At 39.8% G+C, this 9,656-nt stretch overlaps 1 protein-coding gene across 6 annotated transcripts in view; it reads left to right on the top strand.

Annotated features, from left to right (window-relative positions):
* Nucleotides 1-503: 503 nt before the first annotated feature.
* Nucleotides 504-9,656, top strand: part of LOC6053204 (elongation of very long chain fatty acids protein) — a 106,624-nt gene continuing 97,471 nt past the window's right edge. The window contains exons 1-3 of one of the 6 annotated variants that reach the window (XM_038254184.1): nt 504-659; nt 1,289-1,342; nt 1,438-1,564. The gene's annotated coding sequence lies outside the window, so the exon portion shown is untranslated. Of the gene's footprint in view, nt 660-1,082; nt 1,174-1,288; nt 1,565-9,656 lie in introns of those variants that run through there. The other 5 variants (XM_038254193.1, XM_038254176.1, XM_038254204.1 and 2 more) reach the window with 5 other exon arrangements.

Raw genomic sequence — 9,656 nt, 5'->3', positions numbered from 1 at the left:
GAAAATTCGTAAAAATCCATCGAACACTTTTTTTATACGAAACGAAGTTACTTTATAGCTGTCGGCCACCATTGCTAGTACCAACCACTAGTGTCTTCCTTTTAACTACAAGGACTTTTTTTTATACATTCTTTGATATTTTGTATGTTTTGTAATAATGCATTAAGCATTTGGAGATACTTCTAGTCTCATATTGTCGAAAGTTTGGCTTGACATTGGTTTTTTTTGCCAAACCTTGAGCTTAAACAGTTTGTAGTAGCCTAACGTGATTTTAATTAGCTACAATCAATGCATACATTTTTTTCAAAAATTTTGACAACATTGTTGCCTCTCTCTGCATGCTCTCGGTCGAAAATTTCTCACGAGAGAACAAGCTCTCTCTCTCTATCTTTCTCATCACCACAAACACTCACACATACTCACACACTCGCTCTCTCTCTCTCGCTCCTTCCCGCCTGAAAGTGTATTTACCGTGGCGCGTTCGGCCCGCTCCGCACAGTTTCTGTTGAGCTCTCGCGATTATCGGTTCGTTCGTTCCGTTTTGCCTTGTTCGTGCATAGTCGCGTTCGATCCCGTGTGTAGAACACAGCCCTACTACTGTAGCTGTTGCTGAACAGCAGTCCGGTTTTCGGGCGTGTACAGTGCGAAGTTTTTCTCAGGTTGGTTGCTTTGATTGCGCAAAATTTCGCGATCTTTTTCTTTACTTGCGGGGTGTATTGTGCGTTTCGCGGCGATTAACGAGTCGCGGTCGAGCTTTAGCTTCGCGCAAATTGCAATTCCGGTTTTTGTTTCTTCCGGTTTTAGAACAGTTTTTAGCAAAGAGGGATCCCCGTGGTTAGTTCCTTTTTGACACATTGCTCTCGCAACACACATTCAAAGGTAGTGCGCTTGTATGGGTGCATTTTTTGACAGTTTTTCGGGTGGTTGAAAAGAGAAAGCAATCGTCGATTTTCCTTCGTGATTGTGTGTGTTGGTGTTTTTACTGTTTCTCTTTCCCGCTCTCAGTAGTCGTCGTCCAACTGAGAGTTTTGTTTTCTTTTGCTTATTGTTTTCGAATGTGGGCAACTTCGATTTCGTCGAACCACGGTTTACTACGGTAGTTTTCGGGTATCAGCTTTCGCGGTGAACGGTAGTGTCTTACTTATCGACGATCGGTGGCGCAAGTATACGTGCGTGCGTGTCACAGTATAGAGTCGGGCGACCTTTTAAATGATTGTTTTCAATTATTATTAAATTTTAATTTCAACATATTGTTTTTTTTTTCTTTTTTTCCTTTTCCATCGCCAAGTCGGCCGTCCGTTTCTTTTCCTGGGTACGAAAGAAGACGCTAGAAAGTGCTGAAGTACGATTTTGTCGAAATTTTATAAATATTTTACCTTTTTTAACTGCGTTTGTGTGTTTAACGTTTTAAATTTCGTCGGCGGTGTGTGTCAGCAGTGTGTGAGAGAGGTGTTCGTCACGCTGGTTCGCGTTTTGATAAAATAATAAGTGTACGGAGAAGAGCTTACGCACTTACAGTTGTGAGAGGAGCGCACATCTCTGTGAAGGCGAGCGCACTTGTTTGGTATGTATTAATCATCTTTTTGCTTGCAAAATACCGACAATGATGACGACGACAGCTTGCAACACTGTGTGGTTTAATGTGATTTGGACAGTACAGGCCGAAAACCTTTACTTTTCAACAATCAATTTTACGTTCGGAACCAATCAAGAGTGCCCCTCGAAGGTGTTGATCTCACTCTTGACTGGGTCGTATGATTTCGCGGACAAATTCGTGAGAGAGAGCCAGAAGACCTCGTAGAATTTGTCCCTGTGTATTGTGAGTGTGCGAACCGGTCCAATTATTATGATCTGTGGTTTGTGGTGTATATCTTGGAACTGGCTCGCGCACATCGTAGTGTGCGTTGGTTAGAATAATATTTCTTTGACGTTTCTCCGCGAGTTCGTTGCGAACAGGGATGCCAAGATAAACGTGGTAGGCCTGGGAATATGATTTTTTTAAAGTCAAAATAAATAGTTGTGTCGTAGACATAATCGGAATTGCGTTGAATAATGTAGTTCTTGTGAGTTTAGTTAATATCGAGAAGCACTAGAATCCAAATAATGTGTTAGATTAAAGCTAAGTTTGTTTCAAATTTATACCTTTTCGGTACTTCCAGTTCACATTTGTGTTTGGGAAATGCAATTTTAAGTGAAAAATTTAACGCAAAAAGATGGTTGAAGAGTAGTACAAGTAAAATTTTCTTAGCTAAGTGGTTGTAGATAGCCCATAGGACGTTATTTTATTTTTCATTTTTTATCTAATGCTTGCCACTGAATTGTTCTGAATGTTATCACATAGCCTTCATTTTCAATTGTGTCCTAAAATTAAGCTTGAAATTCCGATGTTATTGTTGATAACGTTAAAGCTTATTTTTTTCTGATTATAATAACCCTTAGTACGACCGCAAAGGATTTATAATTGATTTTTAAATTAATTTAGAAAAATAACCTCGTGCCCCTTCTTGACAGAAAAGGTCCTGCTTGACAGCTCATTTCAAGGGGACCATAGTTGATTCGTCGTAAAAATGTTGTCTTGTTTATTTATTTTAATTTATTTAATTTATTATTTTTGCATCAAAATGAAACAAAAGTGGTCAGAAATGGGTTTTAATCGTGTTTTTACCGTTGTATGTACATAAAAATTGACTATTGACAATATCTTGGAAACGATTGATCCGACTTTCAATGTCAGACATGAAGATTTCGTCAAAATCTCACAACAAATAAAATAATTTTTGAAATTACTACAAACTTTTGGAAATTTTAGGATATAATTCATTTCAATTTTTTATTGCAATTCAATTTTCCGTAGTGAAATTTTTGCAAGTACTTTGAACAATCGAGTACGGAAAATATTAGTTAATGTTTATTGTTTTCTGCATCTAAAAAGTGATGGTTTTCTTTTTAATTTTTGTTTTTGTTGTCTAGGAATTGATAAGAAAGAGATTTTGAAAACGGGAAGTGTTGATGCTTCACTTTTTTAAGGGGATAAGGGAAAGTCTCCACGGTATTCCCAAGTAAGTTTCGCTTGGAGTTGGATGGTTTTTAGAAAGGTATGAAATCTAGGATACGCTCTAAATAAGCGTTGCTACCAATAAATAAGAGTTTTTTTTAAACCTTTGTGTTTCATATGTTTATAGAGTTGTGCGATATTTTTACTTTGCACTTCCTGGCAACACTTTTTATCGTGCCGGTTTCCCATTCTCGAAGCAAACCCAACCAATACTATCCCGTAAGAATCCCAATCCCAATTGGAAATCCATGGGTGGGTGGGTGGCTAGAGGTCAGTAAAGTACAGGAACGGGGGAAGACCCATTTCCCTCTCTTTCTCACACACTCTTGGTTGCAGGTTGCCGTCATCGTCGCCCCATCATCCCCCAAACATGTGTATTGAGTACACACCACTACCACCCCAAAAGAGAGTAGCATTCGAAGTGTAGCCAGCAGCAGGTATTGAGTAATACCGAAACCAGCAGACACTCGACGACACTTTTTTTTTGGTTTAGTGTGTATTACGGTGACAGCGTGCGCGTCTCCATATGGGGCGGCATATCGATGCCCCTTCCCATTAAGGAGGAAAGAGGGGGACTGGCTTGTGTTTTCTTATTGGAATGTATAATTTATTTTATTGGCTTCGATTACCTCCCATTTCGAGCGAACCATTCAAATTCAATCTAAATGTATGCTACTTTCAAGGCAAATTGTTGACAGCTGTCAAAAAGAAGGTGTTGTTCGTACACTTTCGAAGGGAACTGCACGGTTTCGGGGAGAGCATTATGACGTGACGGCGGGGAAACACGTGCAACAACGTTGGCCCCAACTCAATACACACAAATAGTGAGGGTTTTCCCTTCTTACTTTTCTCCGTGTGTGCATTTCTGCCAGCTATCGCAACGATCTGGACTGAATTGAAAGAGGGACTAGGGTGGTGCAGTTTGACGTTTGTCTACCGAACCTACTCAGAAATGAGAAAATGAGGCATCTGTCAGATTTGAGTTATTTTCACTCGAAATTTAACAAGAATTGAATGAAATTCACTCAAATCTGACAGAAACGTCATTTTCTCATGTCGGAGTAGGTTTGATTTTGCCGAATACTGTGTGATTTTGAATGGGACAGATTTTCTCAATTTCATTATTTTTGTTTATTGTTTAGTGTTACAAATCCTAACCACTCCTATTAGAAAGTTTAGAATTTTCAACGTAAAAAATAGTTTTATTTAGAAAATTAATACTGGCTGAATCGATTTAGAAAACGTATACTGGCTGAATCGATTTAAGTGAAGTATTTTAAAAGTCATGCCATGCAAAAGTTTTTTGTAGATATAAAAAGGGTGATTTTTTGCATAACCTCAAAAGGTCGGGACTTTTTGTTTACGTACACTTATTTTCGGCTTCTAAAACACTTATTTTCATCAGGTCTTTTCGGTGCTGGAACCTGGTTTGGACTGAGTCGGCTCAATAAGCCGTAAGACCGTAAACAATCCATATCTGGACTAGGACAATTTAGGAGTTGAATTACTTTGTAAATTTGAGAAAGGCACCAACCAACTAATGGTGGATTGAAACGCAGATCATTTGCATTCGCATGAAGCTGGTGACCTTAGCGGGTTGCAGACTGGATTTCGTCATGTATGTGTGATGATAGTCTATTCCAGGTTGCTTAGAAATTTGATTAAAGTCTATTAAAAACCAATTCGGATTTTTTTAATCACAGATCAGACAGCGATGACTGTCCTTTGACGATAACTGTCTTTTGCTCAATCTATTGAACCCTTGATTGAACCTGACTTTAGCTTTAGGCCGAGGGACAACACACTTCAAGGTCATCGATAAAAATCCAAAGTTTCAAAAAACAAATATGTTAATCAAGTCCCAAAATGAACCGCCCTACGGGGCACGCACCTTCGTCGCCAGTAAAACCCCCCCTTCCCGGGGCCTTGTGGTGAATGCACGCGGGTGCCGTATTGTCGTCGCCGGCACGGAGTCACGTCATGAATGCGGTCGGTGGGGCGCAAGCCGATGTGTTTAGTGTCCGCTGGTGAAGTTTTGGAGTACCCCCGATAGTAGTGTGTAGTACGCGGCTCAGTGGGACACAACAAGAAATTTCATAGCTCCGTGTCGCGTTATCGAGAAGTTGTCAATGTGACAGAACAAGTGTCATAACCTCATTTTCTTGTTTTGTTAAGGTGGTGTCAGCGATCTTGGTCAAGTGAGTTTTTATCGGATGTTTGGAGGGGGTCGACACCATGAAATCTTAATCGAAGATGGTCTCGTACGCACTGAACCGCACCTTTTTCCATCCTCTTCGGTGCACTGTCATGGTGTACTACGATGCACTAACACACGCATAGTGAGGTTAGGCGAAGCCAAAAAGTTTCCCAACAAAGAAAAAAGCGGAAAAGTTTGTCCAGTCTAAAACCGCAATTATCCATTCTGACACTTCGAAACGTTGCAAATGCATCGCGTTTTCCTGCTTGTATGGGTCTGCGTGATTTTTCCCCTTCTCTGTTCACGCCTACTGCGATGGTATTGGTGGTTGGCAACGATTTGCTCGGTCTGTTTTGGTTTCCAGTTTTTCCCGTTGCGAGCGTCGTTCGACGCAAAATTTGCAGGTTAGCTTTTCGGACTTGTTGATTTGGGCCAAAACGTTGAACGCCCCCCCTCGATAAGATCTACGCGAATGCGATGATTCAACAGTTGGCGAATTCCAAACTGGTGTGCGGGTCATGATAAGACCGCTGAATCAGACGACTGCCTCAGTGGGCAGAAAAGGGGAACCCGATGAAGTAATCCATCCTACTGGGACGTTGTGTTATCTTTAATTCCGGGGTGATTGTCGATGACAATGCGCATAGACAGCGTGAGCAAGTCACGTGAGGGCATGAGCTTAATGGCGGCTTACTGGGCTCGAGGGTGATTACTTTGAACGATTGATTAGCTGAACTCCCGGTTTGATCTGGTTGCAGTAGTTAACAGTGTGATTAACTCGCAAGTTGAACCATTGTTTCCACAACCGTTGTCTAACGAAAGAAATTTGCTTGTCATAAAAAAACCCAAACACAGAGAAACCTCCAGAGAATACTCACTGAATTTGACACCTGTCAAATTTTGCCCTTCCAAAAGAACTCTGATAATCACTATGTTACCCAAACAAAGGAACCATTGAATTGTTGAATTTCAAGCAGATTTCAGTCCTCGTGATGTACATTGTTTATCCAATGGTCAGCAACAATATTTGATTTCCATCGAACCAGTTCCTCAACGCAACAGATTCTTAAGGTCGCTGAAATTAATCCGACCCGGTTTTGCGCTTGTTATCCGGTTCTGAATTTCAAACAAAACAAATTCGCATGTCAAACGTTGAATAATCGGTCAACACGAAACCTTTTCGAACCTGCCGGAAGTGCCCTGCAACATCAGTTCTCATGATCTAACGCGCTAAAAACAGGTCTGCCTTGAGTGCAATCCTGATTGATTAGCTAAATATCAGGATTGCTGATTTGCAAACAATGACCTGAACCGGTTCCGACGTTCTTCAACATGACATAACCTCAACCAAAGATTAGATCCAAATATCAGCTAGCCTACAAAGTTCGTTGCATTCTTGACAAGATCACCCTCAACTGTCACTAGCCACCTGAGAATTGCGGTGCAAAAACGCACCTTAAACCGGTCATCGAGGCGGTTGGCTCGCCAAATTTGAGGTTACGCCGTGACGACCTTGGCCGCACCGCTTTGGCGAAAGTTTTACGGCTGGGCCGCCCGAACTTGCCAGTCATTGTCGGTTGCCGCCAACATAACTTTGATTTAGAGTGCAGCTGAATTGTTTCGATGCGCTTGTGTGATCGCGTAACTTACCGGTAGCGACACGTTTTTGAGTTTCAAGTTTGAATGAAGGTTTGAGTATTTCTGGAAATATCCATCCACATGGTTTACGGATGGCCCCTTATGAAAACGCTTTTCATTTGTTTTATTAAATGAGTAAATGTGCTCAATGTCGAGCAACAGTAACTTAAAATTGGGCACGGGTGAATTTAATCATAAGTGACAGATCTTTGTTTTGTTGAAAATTTACACGCTTACACGGAAATACATATTTTTAGTGTGAATTTCGTGGGATTTCAAAATGAGTTTTTTTTTTCAATACATAAACATAATATTACAATTATTATCAAAATTATGCATTTTCAGAAATACTTTGTGGACAAATGGCGGATTTTTGTGAATTTCGCTTATATGTCAACCACAAATTTCAAATCTCTTTCTTAAATATGTCAATCTTGTACAAATCTGGGTTATTTTTAATCAGCATGTACACCATCTCACCTGTTTAAACGATCGAATCCAACCATCCCGACTATTTGCCAACAACTTGTGTTCTGGCAGGCCCACAGCGTTGCTGCTAAAAACGCTGTCAAACATTTGCACTGGCGAGCCGTAACAAAAAGTGAAATTCCCGTAGCAACAAGTGTGTTGTTGTTTACCAGGATGTTGTTAACAAATCCCGTATGATTCGCTTTGCCAATCAGGTGCGGGTTCGGGACTCTTTGAGAATGGCGCCAAATATTGACGGTACTGCAGAGTTCAAACAGTTTGCGTTTGAACTTGTCAAATTAACTCAAATTTTGATTAAAAGCATTTGACGTAGAGTTTTGTCTGAGTGCTGTGTCATTATTTTTCAACCAGCAATCAAGGTGGTTACACTGCTTTTGACAGTTGTTTACACGTCACTTGCGCATTTAAGATGTCGCACCCTCTCATCAAATACCCAGTCAAATCAATCCGAATTCTATACAAATTCCGTTTCAAACGCAACAACCGGTTCGAACACGAAACCGGTTGTTGCGTTTGAAACGGAATTTATATACGGTTCTAATTAGATTCCGTTTCAGAATTCGGATTGATTTGACTGGGTATGACTCAAATCAGAGTGATTCGTTCAAAAAATGTGTATAGCTTTGAGTGTTTTAATTTAATTTAATACATAGCGAATTGTAATCAATTTGGATTGGATTCTGTCCAGTTTTTAGCTGATTTTAGCTTAATTCAATGTCATGGTGACGTTTACTATATCGTTTAACTCAGCTCAACTACCATTATTAGACACAACTGCATAAAGTTACATATAAATTAGGTTCGTTTTCCCGGCGCCAGATCGCAACGTAAATTTCCGTTGATCAACACGCTGCGAATGTTCTGGACCAATCACACATTCACACAACTCTAAGTTATGCACCTCTCGCAATCGTACAAGTTATAGTTTGTAAACAACACTCATTAGTGCGCGTTGACCTCATGAAACCACCCTCCCACCACCTTCTCGTTGGTGTGTGTTTGTTGACGTTCCGACCCGAGATCATCATCGTCGAATTCCGGTTAAATCATAGCCCAGATCATTCGCCCGGGATGTTACGCAACTTCAAAACGGACACTCGCACGCACCGTATCTCCACAAACGGCGCAAAACTGCATTAATGGCCCGGCCGGATGACCTACAGAAACAAAATGACATTCCGTATCGCACCACCACCCTCGGCCGAGATGCCAACAAGTGCCGTGAGGCGGCGTTCAAAACAGAAGCAACTAGACGGTGACGGGGGGGATTTCAGTGAATTTCCGTTCGCGATTGTTTTCGGTTTATTAGCTATAAATTAGATGTTTGTTAACGGTTTTAGAACGTTCTTTAAAAAATTAAATCTGTAAATTCACAAAACTACTACACGTAAAAATAAACTTGGCCATTTAAATGTGAACAATGTTCATGGTGTCATGAACCAGATAGAAATCTGATCCATGAAAGTTGATCAGCCGATAAATTGAAGAAAAAAGCAAAAACTGTTTATATTTTAATTTAAAAAAAATGTTAACAAACATAATTATTAAAAAAAAAGATTCGTGATTTTCCTAATGATAAATATTTTTCGAATCGATAAAAGGATTGCATTTACGGACCCAATACTAATGACCTAATATGCACTTGATTTTCTCGGCTTTGGCTGAACGAATTTTGTCCGGATGCGGCCCACTCGGTTCACTTTCAGGTCCTACAGCTTGAAAATTGTACAGTTACATTTAGTCGTTTAAAAGTTATGATAAAAAAAACTTTAGGCGAGTACCAAAAAGGATGATTTTTAACATAACCTCAAATGGCCAAGCCTGATCGCTGTAGAGGGTTGCCATTTTTTTTTCAAAGGCGGTGTCTGTATATTCTTGACAATAAGTCTGCAGGAAGTTTCATTTTTTTATTCATATCATTAAAAACATCATCATCCTGGTACGAGAATCGAACCCACGACTAGTGTGTATATCCCGGGAATTCCCAAATCCCGGGATTTTTTTTATATTTTGTCCAGGGAATTCACGAAATTAAAAAAAATCATTTTTTGGTCTGGAAACTCAGATTTGGTTGTGGAAATTGATGAACAGTTGAATACTTAGTAATCGATAACAATTTTAAAGCATTAGCAAATTTGTATTCGGCATATATCTACATTTATTTGGCTTATAAGGGAAAATTATTAAAATTTTAGTTTACGGATCCGCAAAATGCCTAGCGCTTTAAATATTTTTCATTAAATTTTATTGATTTTACGTTTAATGATGATTTTAAAC

The sequence above is a fragment of the Culex quinquefasciatus genome, chromosome 1, assembly GCF_015732765.1.
Source record: "Culex quinquefasciatus strain JHB chromosome 1, VPISU_Cqui_1.0_pri_paternal, whole genome shotgun sequence".
Classification (NCBI taxonomy): Eukaryota; Metazoa; Arthropoda; class Insecta; order Diptera; family Culicidae; genus Culex; species Culex quinquefasciatus.
The sequence above is the reverse complement of the archived record's forward strand: the minus strand, read 5'-3'. Positions and strand labels throughout refer to the sequence as shown.